General features: G+C 34.3%; 2 pseudogenes; both read left to right on the forward strand.

Annotated features, from left to right (window-relative positions):
* The first annotated feature begins 8378 nt into the window (after positions 1–8378).
* On the forward strand, positions 8379–9316 carry LOC100716800 (olfactory receptor 52J3-like; annotated as a pseudogene).
* Positions 9317–17697: 8381 nt separating this feature from the next.
* On the forward strand, positions 17698–18434 carry LOC100716523 (olfactory receptor 52J3-like; annotated as a pseudogene).
* The last annotated feature ends 2877 nt before the right edge of the window (positions 18435–21311 follow it).

Raw genomic sequence — 21311 nt, forward strand, 5'->3', positions numbered from 1 at the left:
ATCCACACTAGGCTTTCCTCAGTCTGTTATGATGCACTTTATACTTTTTCATGTCTTTCTTCTTTATTCCACTACAGATTCATCTAGCATAGATAGAAATTATACATTTTCATATATTTGTTTCTGGTTCCAGTGAAAACCTGAAGAAAAAAGAAAAAGAAAAGAATATTATTGTTTTCTGGTAAATAATTTCAATATAAACTCAGTAACAGTTTCATAATTATAGTATTAATTTTTAGCAATACTCAAGTATCAGCCTTCAACAGAACTGAATTATATCATCCTAACAACGAGAATTGGGGAAAGTGATTATTGTTATGACACAGATACAAAAACAAAGTAAAAACATTCAGTTGGTTTGAATAATTTGTGGATATATGATTTGGATTCAAATAATATGCAATTGTAATAATGACATGAAATTATAAAACACTAGCATGCATCCATTCTTAAGTATAAATTACTCAATCTGCACTGCTTTGATCGTGATAAAACATTACTGCAGTATCATACTTTTCTAAAGTTTTCTCAGGATTTATGCTAGCGCATCTACCTAATTCACATACTTTTCTCCATCTGCCTTAGATATTCTGAGGCCTGGAGAAAACACATGTATAAATTTCCTCCTAAGGAAACTACTGCCAGGTTTTGCCTAAAATAGTTGAGATGCCATTTTTTGTGAGATAGGAAAATGCATGCAGGAGCCACAAACCCAGATGAGATTGGTTGTCTCTGGTAATCTCCCACAGGCCTGTATTTCAGAGTGCGGCTGCTCTGAGTAGAGCCATGAAATCCTTCATGTGACTGCTGAGCAGACAGTTCTTGACATAAGGAGCATTAGTGTGCACTGCTTAACCTCACCAGGAATTGTGAGGATCAAAATGAGCACCTCCTTGTCCTGAGCAAGTCTTCCTTCCTCTCATGACAAATAGCTTTCCATAATGAGCCCATTTTCTATGTGCCCCAGTCTCCTATGCACAGGAATTCTTAAATATTCCCTATGACATAGAGAAAAGAAGCATTGGGGAGTTAAGATTTTGACTCAGAACACAACTTCTGTAACGTTAAAAATCGCCTGGAGAGGAGTGTGTGTGTTCCTCAGCTGCTCTGCAGCCTGCCTTTCCACAGAACTGTTAGAACTTACATTTGTTGGTCTTTAACATTATGTTTTACATAATCCTTTTATGTTTAATATTAAAATATCATTAAAACACTAACATCATTCATATTATCTTGTTGTTTAGCTTAATTTTATATTTTGTAATTATATGATTTTAAATACATCCATCATATCAGACTTTAAATTTTATATCTTATTCTGTTTTATGTTATTATATATTCCTTAGTCCTGTCACAATTTATAAAAAAATTCATATAAAGTATTGAGGTACAAGCAGAATAAAATTTTGATGAGAATTTAATTATATCTAAACATTAATGTAGAAAAACTGATACTGTTAATCTTTCAGTATTTTTAATTAGATAGATTATTAGTTTTCAATGTATTTCAGTCAGCTTTAGATCTTTAATGATTTTTTCAAACAGTTCTGTATGAATGACACAATTTATTTAATTATAAGCTTCAAAGTTTAGCCAGGCACGGTGACTTACACCCATAATCCCAACCTGTAATCCTTGCAAGTTCCAGACCAGCCTGGGCTACAAAGTGAGTTCAAGGCCAGCGTGAACTGCATAGAGTGATCCTGTCTCAAAAAAGACAAAAAAAAAAAAAAAAACCTTCAAATTTTAACATTATGCATACATTCTCCATTCAAATTATGAATAACTAGGTATCTCAAGTATGCATTTTATATAAACTGCACATATACAATTGAGACTTATAATTTCAAATTATAAATTTTTATTTTTCTTAAAATATATTTACAAATTCAAATTAATATTTGTGGTGTTTAAAGTCATTTGCAACATGCAAAAACTGCCGGGAATTTGAATTCCCTGACTTTCATGTTCCCAAATGAGGTCAAACAAGACATACAGTTCCAGCTCCCTGAAACAAGTATCCATTTTACTGTCTCTTCAGTGGTGTACTTCTTTATTTATCCATCTCTTTCATACTAATCACAGTATTTAAAGTTCTCATGAGAATAGTATTGAGGTGCTGCGAAATGTTTAAAATGACCAAGGATTGTTCTATGCTTTTTGCAGGAAATAACTTAGGTAACCGTCATGCAGACGTGAGTATCACTGCTTTGATTATGAGTTCTATGATATTGAATAAACACACCAACATCCTCCCCCTTTTCCAAAAGAGGAAATTTTCCTATTTATGTAAGAGATTTGTATGGAAAGTGGTAAAATAACATCCATAATGTGCAATATAGTCATTAAAAAAACATTTGTTAATTAAAATTCTTTTTTTTAAATTTTTATTTAAAAGGAAAAAGAGAAAAAACAAAACAGTATAAGGGTACAAGTAATACAGAACTACAAAAACAAACAAACAAACAAACAAAAAACAGTAAGAAATCACCAGTAAATAGATTACACATTATGATCTTAGAGATAGTTGCTCAAGTCACAGGATCAAAGCATACAAAGTGGACATTCAAACAGAGAGACTGCAAACAGTTGTGTTCAATGATCCAACCAAACACATTAATGTGGTCATCTATCTTAACACACCTAAACACACTTGCAGTTGTATCCTTTAGAGCACTTTTTTTCTTCTCTGTTTAACGACAAAATTTACACATTTTGGGTTTTATTACTCCTATAGTTATTATTACTATTTTTGTTAATTAAAATTCATGAGAGCAGATTGCTTTGGAGTGAGCTGCTGCATTAAGAGCTGACAGACCAGGAAAATGCAGAACTGAATCACTTGGGGTAAGCAGTGAGTATTCAAAGTGAAAAAGGAAAATCCTCAAGAAGTTCAAGTTCTCCTAAATGTAGAATATTCAGAGTAGCCAACCAGAAAAAGCCAGCTCAATCCCAGCCAGCAAATGATAGAAAGTCTCTTTGATTAAATCATCAAAGGAAAAGTAACCTGAAATTAACCAATCCAATTTTCCGTTATTCTGATCCTTTTTCCTGCTTATCCACTCTGTAAGAACCTTTTATTCCCGTCCTTTCTAACGTAAAACTCTGTATTTTCACATAGGTTTATCCTTGATTCATGGGTTATTAATACAAACATTAGATATTTAAAATAAATTATTGGAAAAAAGATATTTTACAGAAGTAAAATGTCAACATTGGTATATTCATGAGATGTCTGACAATAAAATTCAATGTAGGGCATTTGGATGGGGCTGAAACCCAAAGACATTTACATTCATGTTAACCAGAGTCAGGAAAATGTTCAGCTCTCTGACTCACTTTTTCAAAGCTCATGACAAACGTCATTCTCGTGACAGGCAGGTCTTGCATGCTAGTAGAAAACAAAATATTAACTATTTTTAAAGTAATTTTCAAGTATATGATAGAATATTATGAAGTATAGTTGCCATTTTTTTTGAATATAGAGTTCTTGAAATTACTCCTCTGCTTAGCTAAAATTTTATGACTAAACATTTTCTCTCCAGTGCCTTGGCCACCTATCTGTTGAGTTGTACATTTTCCTTTTTTTAAGATTTCACATATAAGATCATGTAGTGTTTGTCTTTCTGTAATAAGATAGTTTTCTTCATATCAGTTAACAGCCATGTTGTTACTAATGAAAAAATCAAAAGAGAAAATTGATTCCTTCATAAAGCCAGTGGTGCTCCACTGCACAGACATGCCACATTGAGCCCTCTTTCGCCAGAAGGGACCCTGTGGCCGAGTGCTGGATTTCACATGGGTAAGTGAAATTTCCTTCTTACAATTTTCTATATGTCTTTTCTAATTCTTGCTCCACCACGTTGCTCAAAAAACTTATTTGAATGGCAGAACCTTCACAAAATTATTTTCCATGAATGGTTAATAATCAGTGATTGTGAGGGGAAAAGAACGCTGAGTGCCTCTGTTTTGCCATTTTACTGACTTCATTTTCTTAGTAATGTAAGTGCCTTAATTTTGCACCCTTCCTGAATCAAGGCAATGTAACCAAGTGATCCTCAGACTTTTTTTTTTTTTTTTTGGTTTTTTTTTTTTTTTTTTTGGCTTACACATCATCTCTAGGGGATTTTATATTGCAGGTCCCTCAGGCAATGTGAAGTAATGTCATAAAAAGTGAACAAGATAGGATGAGAAAAAACAGAGACAGGATTCCATCCTGGGCTCAATCCGGTGAGTTTTTCCTATGTGTCTTGTGAGAAGTACTTCCATAAAATTTAGGGAAGGACAAATAGACAGAGGCACAGCAGAAGAGCAAAAGAGGAGCTTACATACTTTGGGGAAAGAAGTGTAAGGCTGAAGCTTAGAAAATGAGGAAGAATTGTGACTAGCAATTTTCATAAAACACTACTAAAACCATTTGGATTTACACACTTAGTCTACTGATATCTAAAGAATAATGCATAGCATGATTATCTTTGGAATATGGTTTAAACTATTTTAAAACTATTGTCTTTAAATCTAATGATACTGGTAGGAATGTTTCTCTACTGTCTCATTGTAGATGAAAATGGGGCCCAAAAATACTAATATTAATAGTTATGAAATGTGGCAGATCTAACAGCAATGCTTATTTACTTCCTTTTGACTGCAACCATAAAGCAGGTATTAGACTGATCCCAGAACTCAGGATTCTATGTAATGCAGGACATGGGGTTGCAATGAACCAAGTAAATAATAATGGTTTGAAAAAGTCTTATAGTGAGAGACAAATGTGTTGGTTTAAAAAATTGTATCAATCAATTTTTTTTAAAATGTTGTGGCTAGAGAACAATGATGCTATTATTAGCACTGACCGGTATTGATGCATGACTGACAAGTACAAAATTTCATTATTTTGTGTATGTCCTCATTTATTTTTACCCGGTGTCCAAATCATTGTAGATATACTTAACTGTTTCACATATTGCCTTATTCTAGAATAAAATTATATGATTTAAGATATGCAATTTTCCATTAGTTTATTTGTAATTAAAACATAATACTATGTGATTTTTATGAAAAGTGAAATGCAGTTTAGTTTTTTTTTTCTTTAATAATGTGTTCCCTATTAATATGTATAATTTTTGTATATATCAATTAAAATGAATTTAAAATTATCAAGCCTGCAGATATTAGTTAAAACCATTTTATTTTTCCTAGACTCCACCTCTTGGATTTATTAAAAAGGAAATTTTTTTATTATTCTTTAATAACATTATTTGACAAGATTCCTGGTTTTCACAGATGCCATTTACAAATATAGAAAGTTTTATTTAACACAAAATCTGACATTGTCATTTATATTGATTAAGTCATGTGAATTTATTTCCATGACTGAAAGTATGCTACTTACATTCCAAGGTTTCTTGGGTCCCACCTTTTTATACTATTCATTAGTCTAAGGCTAAAATATCCTAGAAGAAAAAATGTTTTCATGAGCCCACCATAGTGTGTTTCCTCCAAATAGCATCTCTTGTTCTTGGCTGTCCTTCTTTTTAAAGGTTTGTCATTTCCACTTCAGATTCCCTTTTTCCTTAAGTATTTTTAACTGCTTTATTCCCTGCCTGTAGATCTTGCAAATATTTTTGTTTTGGCCTTGTTCCTCCTTTATGCCAATATCTAGATAACAGTCAGTTGGTTTTACTCAAATTGTTGCTGAAATCACTATTACTCCTCTAATGATACAAATGATCAAAAGAGACTTTTACCATGAAACATTTACAGACAATAAAAGACAGACTGCCTTGAAAATGCACCCATTCCAGGGTCATAAGGAAAGTACATGAAAATATTTAAGAAAGCATAGATTTTAGGTATCTTGAAAAATGACAAAATTTCTTTACTTCTAATAACTTGGAATGCAGAATACATTGCCCTTTTATCTGGGTGTTTTTTTAAATTTTTTTTTCCTTGTTACTGAACTGTTAAATTGCTGATCTAACACAAATTAAACTTCAGGTAGATATTGAAATACCTAATTTAGATAGATGTGAATATTAAGGAGATTCTGTCTGTGAATAAATGTGCAACGGGTATGTTTTTATATCGGCCTGGAATAAATCATGGCTTTTATTTCTCTTGTTGCTTACGCTGTTCCTGAAATTCCATCATTTCCTATGTACTTTTCCCTTGCTCTGGACACATACATACTTCAACCATTTGATGAGACTTTAAAATCTTTGAGGTCCATTTCCTTTGTAAAATATGTTCCAAATGTCTTCCTGGAGGTAAGCATCCTATAAATCTCTTGTAGAAACAAGCAGTGGACACAGATTCCTATAGAACAGTTAAGGGACGTGCTGCAATTGACTTAGTAATTAACCACTATTCTTCCTCCACTACTGAGGAAAGATTTCTTGACAGAAAGAACACTTTACTATTACAGACTAGGACACCTAAATTTTTGAAATAACCATCTATGGTGGTAATTTAAGGTATGAATAGTAATTTCTATACCTAGCAATAATTTGTATTGAGGTCATCTATGATAACATGTAATAAATAAGGCTAGCACAGGACAATTGGTGAGTGTGGACTTACAAAGTTGATTACAAAAATGACAGAAAGAGTGATGAAAACATTGGAGATGGACACTACACACAGTCTTAGTGGGATGTACTGAATGTAGAAATGTCGGTGTCACTCCCGGCCGGCAGGAAGGACACACAACAAAGTCTGGCAGTGGACAACCTTTTCTTTTATTTTCCTTCTCCGTACAGCCTGCCCCGGGAATCCTCCCGGCCGAAGCCTCTGTTGGTCCGCTCCCCGCGGCTCCTTGCGTGCTTCTCCCTACAGTCTGTCCCGAAGCCTCTACCGGTCCGCTCTCCGCGGCTCCTTGCGTGCTTCTCCCTACAGTCTGTCCCGAAGCCTCTACCGGTCCGCTCTCCGCGGCTCCTTGCGTGCTTCTTCTGCTTCTTTTGCTTCTTCTGCTTCTTCTTTCGTGGCAGGAGAGGCACTCACTTTTATAGGGTTACAGTGGCCAATCAGTTCAAAGCGCGCGATGCGGGCTGATTAGCTAACATCAGTTGTTGCTAGGCAGACTATCTTACAGGGCGGGTTGTGAAGCAGGAGATCTTACAGGGCGGGTTGTTTACCAAGCAGGAGATAAGCGCCATCTTAGCACACTCGATGGGAGGGGTAATCTAGCTCAGGCTTTGCTCTTTCCTACAGGCCTCACGTCCGCCAAGTAAGGCGACCGGGCTCGGGGCTGCGGCTCCCAACATAGAAATTCTTTTTTTTTAAACAGTCATGAGTAACATAATTTTCGGAATTTAGAATTTGCCTTCAGTTGTGGGACGGCATTAACAGTGATCATTCTCCATCTTCTCAGTGTCCCTGTCTCATCTTTTCATTCCTCCTTCTATTTTACTCTATACCCCTCTATATTGCTCTTTTTAATTTATTCCTTTACTATTTTTTTAATTAAGAATGAATAAGAGAGAGGAAGGAAGCAAGAATTGCAGGAAGGATGCAAGGAACATCACAAACAAAATGAAATAATACATAAACATGAATTTCTTCAACTGCCTATTGACTGCTTTTTTTTTTTTTTTTTTTTTTCTGTAAGACACCAACATCTTACAAACCTTAGTGTTCCCACTGAGGGAAGAGCATAACTGTTGCATGTTTATTCTTGGTTGGTTCTGAGTATTTTTCAATCTGTATGACATTTGGACTTCCTTATTAATTAAATTCCAATCAGGATCCTAGTAGCAAAAAAAATGCATCTTTCTTTTGGATATGGTTTCTGTGAGCAACATTCCATATTTTATTAAATGTTTTCATAGCAGGAAACTGGATCTATGGGAGAATGAAAGTGGGCATATGAAACAGAAATTAAAGCAGCACACTAAGTTGTTTGGTTGATTTTCTAAATACACTCCAAAACGAGGATACAAACTAAAATTCTGCTCCAGTGTCTAGCATTATGTACATCTAGGCATACCAAGAGTTTTGTATGTTGAGTCATATATTTTATTCTACCATTTCTATCTGTTCTCCTGTAATGCTATGTGGTGAAGTGCTAAAGTGAGGCATGTAATATCATTAAGCAGAATAAGAGATTGAGATTTTAATATGTGACAATGCTATTAAAAATTCTAGTTTCTGTGTGAGAATTGAGCAAATGCATATTACAGTGTTCAAAGTCCACTATTAAATCAATTTCCATTCCATTTGAAGTGTTCAATCTCTGCCTATTTCTTATTAGGAATCAAATTTTTCATTATTTAAGGAAGAATAATAAAGATAGAGGTTAAGGTTTACAAATTTGAGCTTAAGCATTGCTAAGTCTGTATTTTCCTTGAAGAGTTTGTCAGGTACTTCTCATCAGTATCATGATGATCTACACTAACACTACAACTTCGCACCCCGACACCTTTTTCCTTGTAGGCATTCCTAGGCGGGAGGCTTTCCATGGATTCCCTGCCTTTTTGCTCTGTATACCTAATGGCTCTGCTGGGCAATGTTACAATACTCCTGATCATCTGGTCTGACCCTGCGCTGAGGGAGCCTATGTTCTGCTTTCTTGCCATCTTATCAGCTATAGATCTAGCACTTTCCACATCTTCAGTGCCTCGAATGCTAGGTATCTTCTGGTTTAATGCACATGAAATTAGTTTTGGAACCTGTGTTGCTCAGATGTTTCTGATACAAACCTTCACAGGAATGGAGTCTACAGTCCTGTTGGCCATGGCCTTTGACTGCTATGTGGACATCTGTGTGCCACTGCATTATACAACCTTTCTGACACCCAGGGTGTTGGCAGGGATTGGTGCGGGTATTGTATTGCGCCCCCAGCTCTGCTCATGTTACCCATTGTGTATTTAACTCATCGTCTGCCTTTCTGTGATGGTCGAATTATTGCCCACTCCTACTGTGAGCATATGGGCATTGCCAAATTAGCCTGTGCCAGCATTCGCATGAATGCTATAATGGTCTATTTGTAGCCTCCTTTCTCCTTGTGGATGTGGCCCTGGTTGGAATCTCCTATGCTTAACATTCTCCGTACAATGTTCCGCCTCCCATCTCAAGATGCTCGTCATAAAGCACTGAGCACATGTGGGTTACACGTGGGGATCATGTGTATTTTCTATACACCATCACTTTTCTCCTTCCTCACTCACCGACTTGGCAAAAAATCCCGCATTATGCCCATATTCTTTTTGCCAATCTCTACGTGGTCATCCCACCTGCCCTCAACCCTATCATCTATGGAGTGAGAACCAAGCAGATTCGTGACTACGTGGTCTGTGCTTTCACATCTGTCTGGCTCTGAAGGGCATGGATAGATCTGAAATAACAAATTTTAGCATTTTTGGATGATTATTTCTTAAATGTTCGTCAGATTACCAAATTTTATAGATTCTGAATTAACAAACTTACAGAATACTCTCATGTCTTAAAGCAGTTCATGTCCTCTTGTGTTAGTAATTTAGTGTTAGAGTCCTTTACAGGATGTAAAATCTTGCCCATTGAACTCCTTTTGTTTTAACTGTGGCAATGGATTCAAAACTTCATAACTCGGGTTAGAAATGGCATGTTGCACCTTGAGCTACTTATTTCAGGTTCTTTGCTTCTCTTTAAGTATAATATCACAAATTTAAATGAAAATGGGAAATGGTTTTGATAAATTTCTCCAATATAATTGACAATGTTTTGTTCTATGTTGTCATCATTGAGATACTAAACTTTTACAAATGTGTAGTCTTTCTCTCCCATTTTAGCTTCCTTTTCTCTACATTTCATAAAAATCTGTAGGCACCATGTGCCCTCTCTGTGCCATGCACTCCCTTTATGTAAAAGCATGAATTAACTGAAATCAATGCTTGTTTAAAGGAATGAAAATGTAGGTTATGAGTTTAAATGCATGGAATTTTAATACTATGATTTGAAATTGTGTTTAATTATTCTGTCTCTGTGTCTCTGTCTCTGTGTGTGCATTTTTTAATATATTTAAGCAAACTTTAACATTGTCGTCTACTTTGTTTTCTAAAATGATCTCTGTTTGTTGACTGAAGTAGAAATTTCAACTTTGGGGACTGACACATTTTAAATGTAGATGATTCCTAGAAAGTATTAAATTAAAAAATACATTTTAAATATTGGTCACTTAGGACTACCTTGGTATTCTTTCACGTATTTGGAGAAGTCATATAATGAAAGAAATCCACCCTTACTTTAGATCACTGGCAATTTTTAATTTATTTTCTTATTTACTGCTGGTGAAAACTTTTGTGAATCAAAAATTATAATTAGATTACAAAAATGGTTCATAGAATTTTAAACAGTAGTATGCAGGATGTGGATAATATGATTTTTTAAAACACTGTAATTCACTGGCACCGTTACATTGTGTTCTAGTAGAGATCTTTTCAGGATTCATTAATAGATAAAATGGATTAATTATATTTTCAGTAAAAATCATAGAGAATTCACTAAATTCTCAGGATTGATTTCACAGATGATAGTATAAAGAATATGGAAATATGCTTATTCTCAGTATTTCCTGCATTATTAAAGAAAAATTATATTTTCTTTCTTTCTTGGAGATGAGATAAATTTGATGAATTTTCTGGAAGCTATTTATTCACAAACATATGCAGTAACATTATTTAAAGTGTTTTCTTTCAGGAGGTATTGTATTTCTTTAATGCTCATCAAATTAAACAGTATTTAAGTTTGTAATACAAAAACCAAAATTATTTTTTAAATGAAAACTTGTTTGTTTTTTAAATCGATTTTAAATCTCGGTATATTATATAATAACTTCTATCCTAGTAGCATTACAAACTGCATTGCTGAAATTAACTAAATTCCTAATATCTTGTTGAGGAACAGTTTCTACACACAGTATTTGCAGCTGATTTGACCAGACACTAAGCAGCCATTTTTAAGTAATGATGTTCTTACTAAAGTTTTCCAGTCCAGTTTTCATGGTGTGATAATGTTTTGTGCAGTAAACTATTCACTGTCTCCAAACATCACATATCAATATGCTGCCATAAAAAGAAACATAAGATTCAATGGCAAAAATATGCATAATACCTTTCCAAGTACAGTTTTCCCCCAACTGTAAACATCTACAAAGCCCTCAGAAAGAAACTTAGACTTTTAATCATAAATACTATGGTGGTCAGGTTTATAAAAAAAAAAAAAAAAAAATATATATATATATATATATATATATATATATATATATATATTTGTACAACTGTCTTTATTCACATGGTCAAATTGTGGTTTTGGAATTGAACTATTCACATTCATGCAGTAAAATAAATAGTTGTTAAGATAAAAATGTAGTCATCCAATATAGTATCTCATAGCGAAATTGTAAGTTAAGTGTAGAAATTTGGTTATAATAACCTGAAAAGATATTATATAATGTTTTAGGACACACGTACGTCCTCGTGTAAAAATATTGCACTGGGAGCAAGAGTGCATTGAAAGGGGAGAATGGCTCTCTTGTCTTGATAACCTGTTAAAACCCAACTTTTGAAAACTTACAATTCTGTCGGTAACAACTCAAAGCCCCTTCTCTTATTATGAGTAAAACACATATGTCACGACCTCAAAAATGGAAGAATGAGCAGTATGACTTGAATTTTCTGAACCACATTTTGCTATACATTGACTTTGAAATAGTTTCTTACTTTTGCTTATGTTACATTAGGCAAGATAATGTGTTAATAAATCTTGAAGACACTGTATAACATTTCATAAGTATTTTAGTTAGTACGTGTGTATTAGATGCATTCCAATTGCTAGGAGATACATAATTACATTTAGAGCTTTGTAAAAGTCATGTTACATTTTGAAGCTTTGGGAAGAAATACATGACATTTTTTTGGTATAATGAAAATTATTTCAGTAAAGTGTACCAAAGTGTATATTGATATCTGCTGCCATTCAGTAACCTATTAACCAACATTTTGATTTGATATTAAACTGACACAAACTCCACTGTGATTCCCAGTAACTATGGAGATTTTAGAGAAGTGTTAAAGAAGAGTGAGAATTTGGTGTCTTTCAGATTTGCTAAATTATCAGAGTTGAAAGGACGTTGAAGAAGACAAAAATAAATTTCAGCTTTCATAAATATTATGATTGTGAAATCACTGTATTATAACACTTTGAAATTTTGAAACCAACCACCCCAGAAATAATTCCTCCCAAGAAAATCACAATATTAAGATTATGTTTTTATGCAGGAAAAAGGTTTTTATGTATGTTTTTTGGGAAAAGCTTTATGAAAGATATTGCAGTAAAGCCACATAGATGGATTGACTGGTTCTCAATAAAAAACTAAATTCATTTACTAGGGTATTAAAATAATGTAACCATGGAATTTGAGGGCAAGTGAAAGGAATAATATTGCTTTAATTTTTCAAGCTTTGAGATATAGGCTTAACCATTTTATATTTTTTATTTTATGGGAAAATGTAAAAAAAATCATAACACAATAATAGAATAGTAATAATTAATTCCTTGTTTATTATCCTTAAAGTACTTACTCAGAGTATGAGATATAGGCATAAAATATTCTCCAAATGATATTAGCACAAACTTTCCTTTTCAAGGAACTAAGAGATACTATAATTAAATTGCAGTGTTTCCTTTTGCCTTTCTCCTTTTCCCTTCTCCCAATCCCAGCTCCTTTCTTCTTTTGAAAAATTTTTCCAATATCACAATATTTATTATAGATGTTAGAGTTTATTTATTCTTTCAGTTTTTTGTACCAGAGGAAAAAATACAATTTCAAGAAGTGCATTGATGAGATTCTGCCAACAGCTGCTGAATTTGCCAGTCTGATTATGCTCTCATTGCCAGATTATACTAAACTTCATTTGGATCAGTTCTGAAGAACGTGACCTTTCTTATGGATCTATTGTTTTGTCTGTGTATATTTCTGCCCTTGGCCTCCTGATGACACACAGACACTAAATTCAAATAGACAGAGTATTACAGCTTCTGAAGTATGAATATTATCATAGTTGCTACTTGGAAATATTTTCTATTGTCTTATTAAATTGCTGAGAATTTTATTTATGCTTACTGCATCATCACCATCTCATAAGTGGGTGGATACTATATTCACAAGTATTTTCTCGAAAAAACCTTGTTAGTTAACCATTCCCAACAGAGTGCTTGAGAATAAAAGAGAATTGCATCTTGTGCAGTGAAGTACTAGGAGCCATTGTGCTGCAGAAAGTAGGTCAGAATCAAAAGTCAATGTAGTCCATTAAGGAGGTGGGGCTGAATAACAATTGCTACCTAAGGTAGTCTTCCCCTGAAAATCCATAGTGAAAAGGGCACTCAGGAAATTTATTGGCAGACCTATGTATGTCTTTATCTTCATCACTTCTACTAAGACTGAAGAGAGGTTAACTTAATTGCTTTAGGTTGATTGGCTGAGCAGCTGCTGAGGGGACAATTTGCAGCACACATCTGAGTTTATCTGGGTGGGTCATGGGAGTGTGACCTTGGGTGCCATATCTGATCCCCAGCCACTGTTCCCCTGCTGTCCCTAACATGAAGGAAACAGCCTTCCTCTGCCAAATCTGTCTTCCATGTTATTCCTGCTTTGGAGGCAGGCTAGTTCATCCTGAAGGCCATGAAACCATGAGCCACACTAAGTCACTTTGTTTTTAAACTGTGGATGTCAGGTATCACATCTTGGTGATAAAAAGCCAACAGGAAATTTCACTGATAAAGGGAATAAACATCATTAACATCTCTAGGTTTGCTAAAGTGATATATAGATTCTGAACAAACTTCTGATGGCAGTTTTTGTAGAAATGGTGAAAACAATGCTAAAAGGCATATAAAACTCTCACTCTCTGATTTCAATTGCTACAAAATTGTCGAAATCAAAATAGTTTGGAACAGCCAAGTTTGTAAATCTTAGCTAAGGCAGGAAGATCTCAAGTTTGAGTCTCATCTGTTTAATATCTCAAAATTTTAAAAAAGTAAAAAGTAAAAAGTAAAAGAAACAAAAACAAGGTCTAATGGGTAGTTCTTTCTGAAGTTTCTGATTTTGATTATTTGTACCAAGAAAAAAAAAAATATCTCTGTAAAAATCGATATCTGGGCCCCTCTTACACAACAGAATCCCCGAAATAATTAACTAAGTTTGGTAAAGACACCAAAAAAACACACCTTGGAAAATTCACAATCATTTCAATAAATTGTGTTAGGAAACTTGTATATCCATAAGGATCATCATGAAATTGGACTCCATAATACTATTTGTAAAAGATAATTACCTCTAAATCTATTAAAACCTCACGTAAGGCTTAAAAACATGAATGGAACTTGTAGAAAATCAGACAATAAACTTCTTTGAAACTGATCTTGGAAACAATTTCTTGAATTAGAGGAGAAAAGCACATTAACAAAAGTATAAATGAAGAAATGAGCTACAATAAACCAAAAAGCTTTTGCATAGCATTCAACAAAATAAAAATTTATCAAAATTGAAAAATACATCTGATCAAAGGTTAATATTCAAGTATGTAAGGAATTCATTTCACTTAATAGAAAATAAACACATTTAAAGAATGAATTTCTTTAACATGTTGCAATGTATTTGGATAAACTTGAATATACTATGAACAAAATGATCCAGACAGAGAATGATAAATAGTGTATGATTCCATTTGTGTGAAAATCTAAAAAAGACACAGGCAAAAAATAGAGTCACAAGGAGTTAGGAGAAGAGGGAAATGACAATTATTTTGTAGAGCTTCTGGGTGGAGCTTCTTTTGGGTTAAGGGAAAGTCTTGGAAATGGTGATGGTTGCAAAACTTTGTTAAATTCATTGAACTTTAAACATAGCGCTCTGAATTTCATATTTAGGTGTTATGTGTATAAAATACATAGAAATTTGCTATATGCGATTTTCAGCTCATAGAAATATTGCATCAACTTACCCCATTAATATATGCATTATATTTATCAGTAAAAATAAAGAAGTGCAACTAGTTTTTCTTGTGAAGCATAAAAAATACATTTCCAACAAATTTTCCTGTCTTCTAGGGATACATACTGTTTAATTGCTTCAGAAATCTTTATATGCTTCAAGTTATTGATAGCAGCACCACATAAATATTATTTAATGATTTCACTTTGAGAGAGTATAGTGGATGTCCATCATTCTATACAGTGTCACTCTGAAGGAGTACAGTCGATGTCCATCTTTTAAAATCCCAATTAATTTCCCTTGCTATTGTCTTGAGCATCTACTTGGAAAGGTTCTAGGTATACATTCTTACATTCAACCCCACAACACTTACAATGAGTTTACTTAAAATTTCAGTGATTCATTTTTCTCATTTTCATTTTTATTAATACATATATGTAATGCCATTACAGTCAACATGATTTTCTATTTCTGAATTTTAATTGACAACATGTGTCTCCAGAGGATAGTGGAAGGCAACAGGTGTATGCCTCAATGTCAGTCCCTCGCTACCTGGTTCTGAAAATGGGAGCTTTCTCCAGAGACTCTGAGATGTTATGCCTGGGCCAAACAATGCATCTGCACTACCTTCAATGTCAGACAATCCCAAGGCCTCTGAGTTGTGTACTTACATTACAAAACTCCTTTCTTTCAGAGGCAGATGAGGGGTCTTCTTTGCCCCTGTTGGAAGACAGATTTCCCATTAAATGTGTGGGGCAATGGATGCTGAACAGAGACTCCTATCTAACAATTAAGTAACAGGCCACAAAGGAATTTATTAAAGTGGTATTTTCTATTTCACTACTACAGAAAGATATCCTTACAGAAAGTTTTTATTGTGTTAGGCTGTCACTATTCAGTTCCGAAAATACTAACTTGTAGGAGGAAATTAAAGTTGTTGTATAAACAATTATCTCCATTTTCAAAAAAAAAATTGTGTATGAAAGGTGTATAGATTTCAATAAATATAATAGCAGGTAAGGCTATCAGGGGACTAAAAATAAGTGCAGACCTATGAAGCTGATTACAAAAGGAGAGAGAGAGGTAAAACATGAGATTAGACATGAACTTCTGGGTACAGACTTGGAGAGTTTATTGGCTGGGCAAAACTCTTTTAAAATGTCTATTGTAAGGAGTGGTCCTATAAACATATGCTCTAATGCATGTATTCCTGTAATATGGTTATTTGAAGTTTTGCTGAAGATATCTCAGAGAGTGACAGCAGGATAGGTTGGAATTTCTACTTTTAGACTTTTTAAGGAATCCCTGTATGATTTCCATAATGCTTTTCCAAGATAATATTCCCAGCAGCAGTGCAGTGGCACCCCTTTTACTATATTCTTGACAGCATATGTTATTTTTAAATTTTTGGATGATAGTGATAGATATCATAATAACCATAGATATCCTCATTGTTTGGTTATGATTTTTTTCATAAAACAAATAGAAAAATAAAACTATAATAAAACACTTTTCAAAATTGGGATTTTGATTCAGTTCTGTAAGACTCTTCATCCTCCTCATTTCTCTCTACTTCCTTTCTTTTTTCATTTTTTCTTTCATCTATCTTTCCTTTTTCCGGTTCTCTCTCCCTGTTTTGTGGTGAGGTCTTCTTTCTCTACTTTACTTATTGAAAATTCAGAAGGTGAGGAGGGAAGAAAGAAAGAAAAAAAAAAAGAAAAATAGAAAGAAAGTTAAAAGGAAGGAAGATAGTGAGGGAGAAGAGTGAATGTAAAAATTAAAAAGTTTAAATGATATGAACTCAGAGCAAAGATTTCTTCAGCCCAATCTAGTGCTGACTGCCAATATTGGGTTATGTTTCTCTCAGATCCCAACCTTTCAAGAAACCTTACTTCCCCATGCAGAAAAGGGTACAATTATTGGATATCCTGGAATTTTTCTGGGAATTGGATAGCTATAACAGTTAGAATTGATATTAATAAATTTCAACATAATATTTATCAAGCATGTGTTTTCTACTGGTGCGGATTTCTATGTTCGATGTTTCATAACTCTGTGTGACTGTTTTCATTTCCGAGGTATAATATACTGAAGCTACAGTGGTACAAAGTTAAAGTTAAAAAGAGAAAGAAATGATCAGTAAAGCACAGGATAGCTTTTTGTGACTGAAATTATAAAGATTTATTAAAATATTTAAGTTAAATACCTAACTTTAACAAATTGTGCTGCATTCTTTATTATTCTGTATTTCTAGAAAAAAAAATCACAATGTCTCTTTACATTGTTAAGTTCTTTGTGTAGTATGAGTATCCACATTTTGGTGATTTTTAAAGGTACTTCAGGAAAGAATGGATTTGTCTCTGGAGAGGACTAGAGATTGTAATTAGAAACAAAGCTTCTGGCTAGTGAAAGTTGGTTCTTGATTTTAGACAAAGTCTGAGCCACAGAAAATCTTATTACCAAAACCTAATGTGAAATTAGTTTGTTTTCAACTTGAAAAGTGCTCAATCATTGCCCATAATTGCCTGTATTTAATAGTCTTGAATCTTAACATGGGTGTTTAGGTAACAAAATTACACATAGAAGATAAGTTTACCAGAGAAGTTTTGACTTAAGCATTTCTAAGTCTTCATTTTCCTTCTAGAGCTGGTCAGCCACACCTCTTCTGATCAGTGTCACGATGATTCACACCAACACTATCGCTTTCCACCCAGATACCTTTTTTTCTTGTAGATATGCCTGGGCTGGAGGCTTCCCATCGATGGATTTCCCTGCCTTTTTGCTCTGTTTACCTAAAAGCTCTGCTGGGCAATGCTAGAATTCTCCTGGTCATCTGGTCTGACCCTGCACTGAAGGAGCCTATGATCTGTTTTCTCGCCATCTTATCAGCTATAGATCTAGCACTTTCCACATCCTCAGTGCCTCAAATGTTAGCTATCTTCTGATTGATGCACATGAAATCAGTTTTGGAACCTGCGTTGCTCAGATGTTTTTAATACACACCTTCACAGGAATGGAGTCTACAGTCCTGTTGGCCATGGCCTTTGACCGCTATGTGGCCATCTGTGTGCCACTGCATTATACACCCATTCTGACACCCAGGGTGTTGGCAGGGATCGGTGCGGGTATTGTAATTAGCCCAGTCTTGCTCATGTTACCCATTGTGTACTTAACTCATCATCTGCCTTTCTGTGGTGCCCGCGTTATTGCCCACTCCTACTGTGAGCACATGGGCATTGAGAAATTAGCCTTTGCCAGCATTCGCATGAATGCTATATATGGTCTATTTGTAGCTTCCTTTCTCCTTGTGGATGTGGCCCTGGTTTGAATCTCCTATGCTTACATTCTCCGTGCAGTGTTCCACCTCTCATCTCGAGATGCTCACCATAAAGCACTGAGGACATGTGGGTCACATGTGGGGGAAAAGTGTACTTTCTGTACACCATCACTTTTCTCCTTCCTCACCCACCGATTTGGAAAAAAAAAAAAAAAAAAAAAAAAAAAAAAACCGCATTGTGTCAACATTCTTTTTCCAATCCCTAAGTGGTCATCCCACCTGGCCCCCAACCCTATCATCTATGGAGTGAGAACAAAGCAGATTTGTGACTTTGTGGTCTGTGCTTTCATGTCAAAGTAAGAGGTCTTGTTCTCTCCCTATGGAAAGCTTAACATAATTGAAGCAGTCAATTTTAATTTTTTCTAGATAATTAACTTTTAAACGTTTCTGAGATCACAAACTTTGTGAATCACAAATTATCAAAGTTTGGAGAGCACACTCATGTCTTAAATGTTTTTGTCTCCTCTTATACTGGTTTTGAATGTTGTGGTCCATTACAGGAGGGAAAATCATTCCTCTGGGAGCCTTTTAAATTTCAATGAAAGAGATGATGTGAACACATCATGCCTCTTTATTTGGAAACAGACAGATATGCCCAACCTCAATTTGTGGCTGATACTATGGATTTTGAGTAAATTTTTGTTACAAAATAAATTTTTGAATTTTTAATGGAAATTTTTCATTTCAACTTTCTTATATTTTGTGGCACTCCATAAAGGAAAATTCCACTGAAAACTTCCCTAAAAATCTTGGGCCAAATTTTTAAGTGCTATTTATCAATCTGCTATTGCAAAAGTGATGTACATGAGAAAAATGATGAACTTCAAGACCAAGTGTGATTAATCAGTAGGCGAACAGCTAGTTTTTTACTACTGTGTTCATCACGTGATGGTATAAAATGACTTATAATTTTGCCTTCAGCGTTCAGTAATGTAGAAAATGCATTCTCTTTTCAGCAATGATCATGAAATTGAGACTTTAGTAAAAAATTTCTGGAAAGTACTAAGAAGATGTATCTAACTATGTTTATCTGAGAAATTTTTTCCTATAATTCTATGGTAGTGCTGATTTCTCTTAATTGCATTGTATGTTTAATGACTTCTTGCTATTCTTTGTCAAAACTGCATCTAACTTAATTTAAACTGTTTTTCTATTAAGCAGGATGCTATACTCATGTTAGGTACACTGTATATTTTCTAATATTTTAGAAACATCAAATAAAAATGAAATTTTGATTAATATTTATTTAGTTTTGTTAAATTTATCTTAAATATTTCTCCAATATATAGCACCCCACATCTAATATTACCTGGGGTTACCTGGGACCAATCTGTGGCCATCAACAGACAAACAGATAAAGGAAACGTTACACAAGGAGTAATATTCAGCCATAATAAATTGAGTGTTGTCATTTACAGTAATATGGGTGGATATGGAGATTATAATGCTGATCAAAAATAAGCCATTATTCAGAAAGAAATATTACATATTTCCCCTACGTGGAATCTTTTTAAAATAGGACAATCAAGGGGATTCTATTGTTAGACAAGAGAAAGAGAAGGAGGCCAAAATGGTGGAATGGTGGTTATAGTGTGGATGATAAAGTGCATGAATGTGATTGAAATGAATTGTACACATTGAACCCTTGTCTTCACCAATATCTGAGTCGAGTGGAGAGGATGGACCCAGAGGTCATGGGGGAGAAAGACTAAGAATGTTATATGGATGTACAGATCTGCAAAAATCAACTCATTCATCTTTATAACCAGTATGCACTAATGTGAAAGTTGGAAAAGAACGCATAACAAAATATTGGAAAAGCTGTTACGTCACTTAAAGATGGGTGTGGACTTTAATTGTCTTTTCACTAAGCAAGGTATATAAATTTCCAATGACGGTCTTTAACATGTTTAGCTCCTAAAAACTCAAATCAGTTCTGCCCTGACACCATTTCATACTTATTGAGATTGTAGAAATAAATTGGGATAGAAAACCACAGTGATGTGAAGGAAGGGAAAAACAGGCAGGTTCCTATGTATCGCTTACTATGATGTTAAATGATGCAGTCATTTTCTAAACAGATTGGGCCATGGCTGTGCAGCCAGGATTCTGTGTGGATGACTCATGTGTACTATTTTGTGCCAAGTAGAAAAGGGAATTAGAAAAAAAACAAATTGAATAGCAACATTAAAATAGGTCCATATAAACTTTGTTACATACCAATGTGCATTTTGAGACTGCAGTTTGATGATTCTCAATCACAGTTCTGCTCAAAAATTGTTTACTGTTTTTAGTAAATACAGACAAAGATGACATTTTTAGGCACTTTATTACAATTCATTATAATGTGTGCCCATTGAATTATAGTTATCAACTTTGAAGGTGCTGTGAAAAATACACCTTAATAGAATGATTAGCTTTTTGAGCAATTTAGAAGCGTAACTTCAGTGATTTATAGACAAAGAAGCCTCCTTTTATATTCATCGATTTAGCATATAGAATACAAGGAAGATACATGACTGCTTCTTCTGATTATTCCACAAAAGGTTTTTTCTTCCTTCAGAAATTCATTGAGAAAACAAAGGTAAAGATTGTATAAAATTTAATGAACTGTAAAGCTCAAGGAGCCTGCAAGAAGTAACTGGTAGAAAACGTAAGGTTGATGAAACAGTATTTAATGATAGTTTGTGTCTCCATTTAATTCCAGTAAGATAATCAGGTAGGGGACACACTGTGAGTCAGAGAGAGAGAGAGAGAGACAGAGAGACAGAGAGAGAGAGAGAGAGAGACAGAGAGAGAGACAGAGAGAGAGAGACAGAGAGAGAGACAGAGAGAGACAGAGAGAGAGACAGAGACAGTGAGAGAGAGACAGAGAGAGAGAGAGAGAGAGAGAGAGAGAGAGTAACAAGGGAGATAGGGAGATAAAAGGGAGCAGCAAAAGAACAGAAATTTAATCCTTATTTTATCACATTACATATGAATTTTAATAGTTAATGTGTCCTTAAGAGAATT

Source organism: Cavia porcellus, unplaced genomic scaffold (genome assembly GCF_034190915.1).
Source record: "Cavia porcellus strain 051 isolate PalLab524CR breed Dunkin Hartley unplaced genomic scaffold, mCavPor4.1 scaffold_9, whole genome shotgun sequence".
In the NCBI taxonomy this organism is placed as follows: domain Eukaryota; kingdom Metazoa; phylum Chordata; class Mammalia; order Rodentia; family Caviidae; genus Cavia; species Cavia porcellus.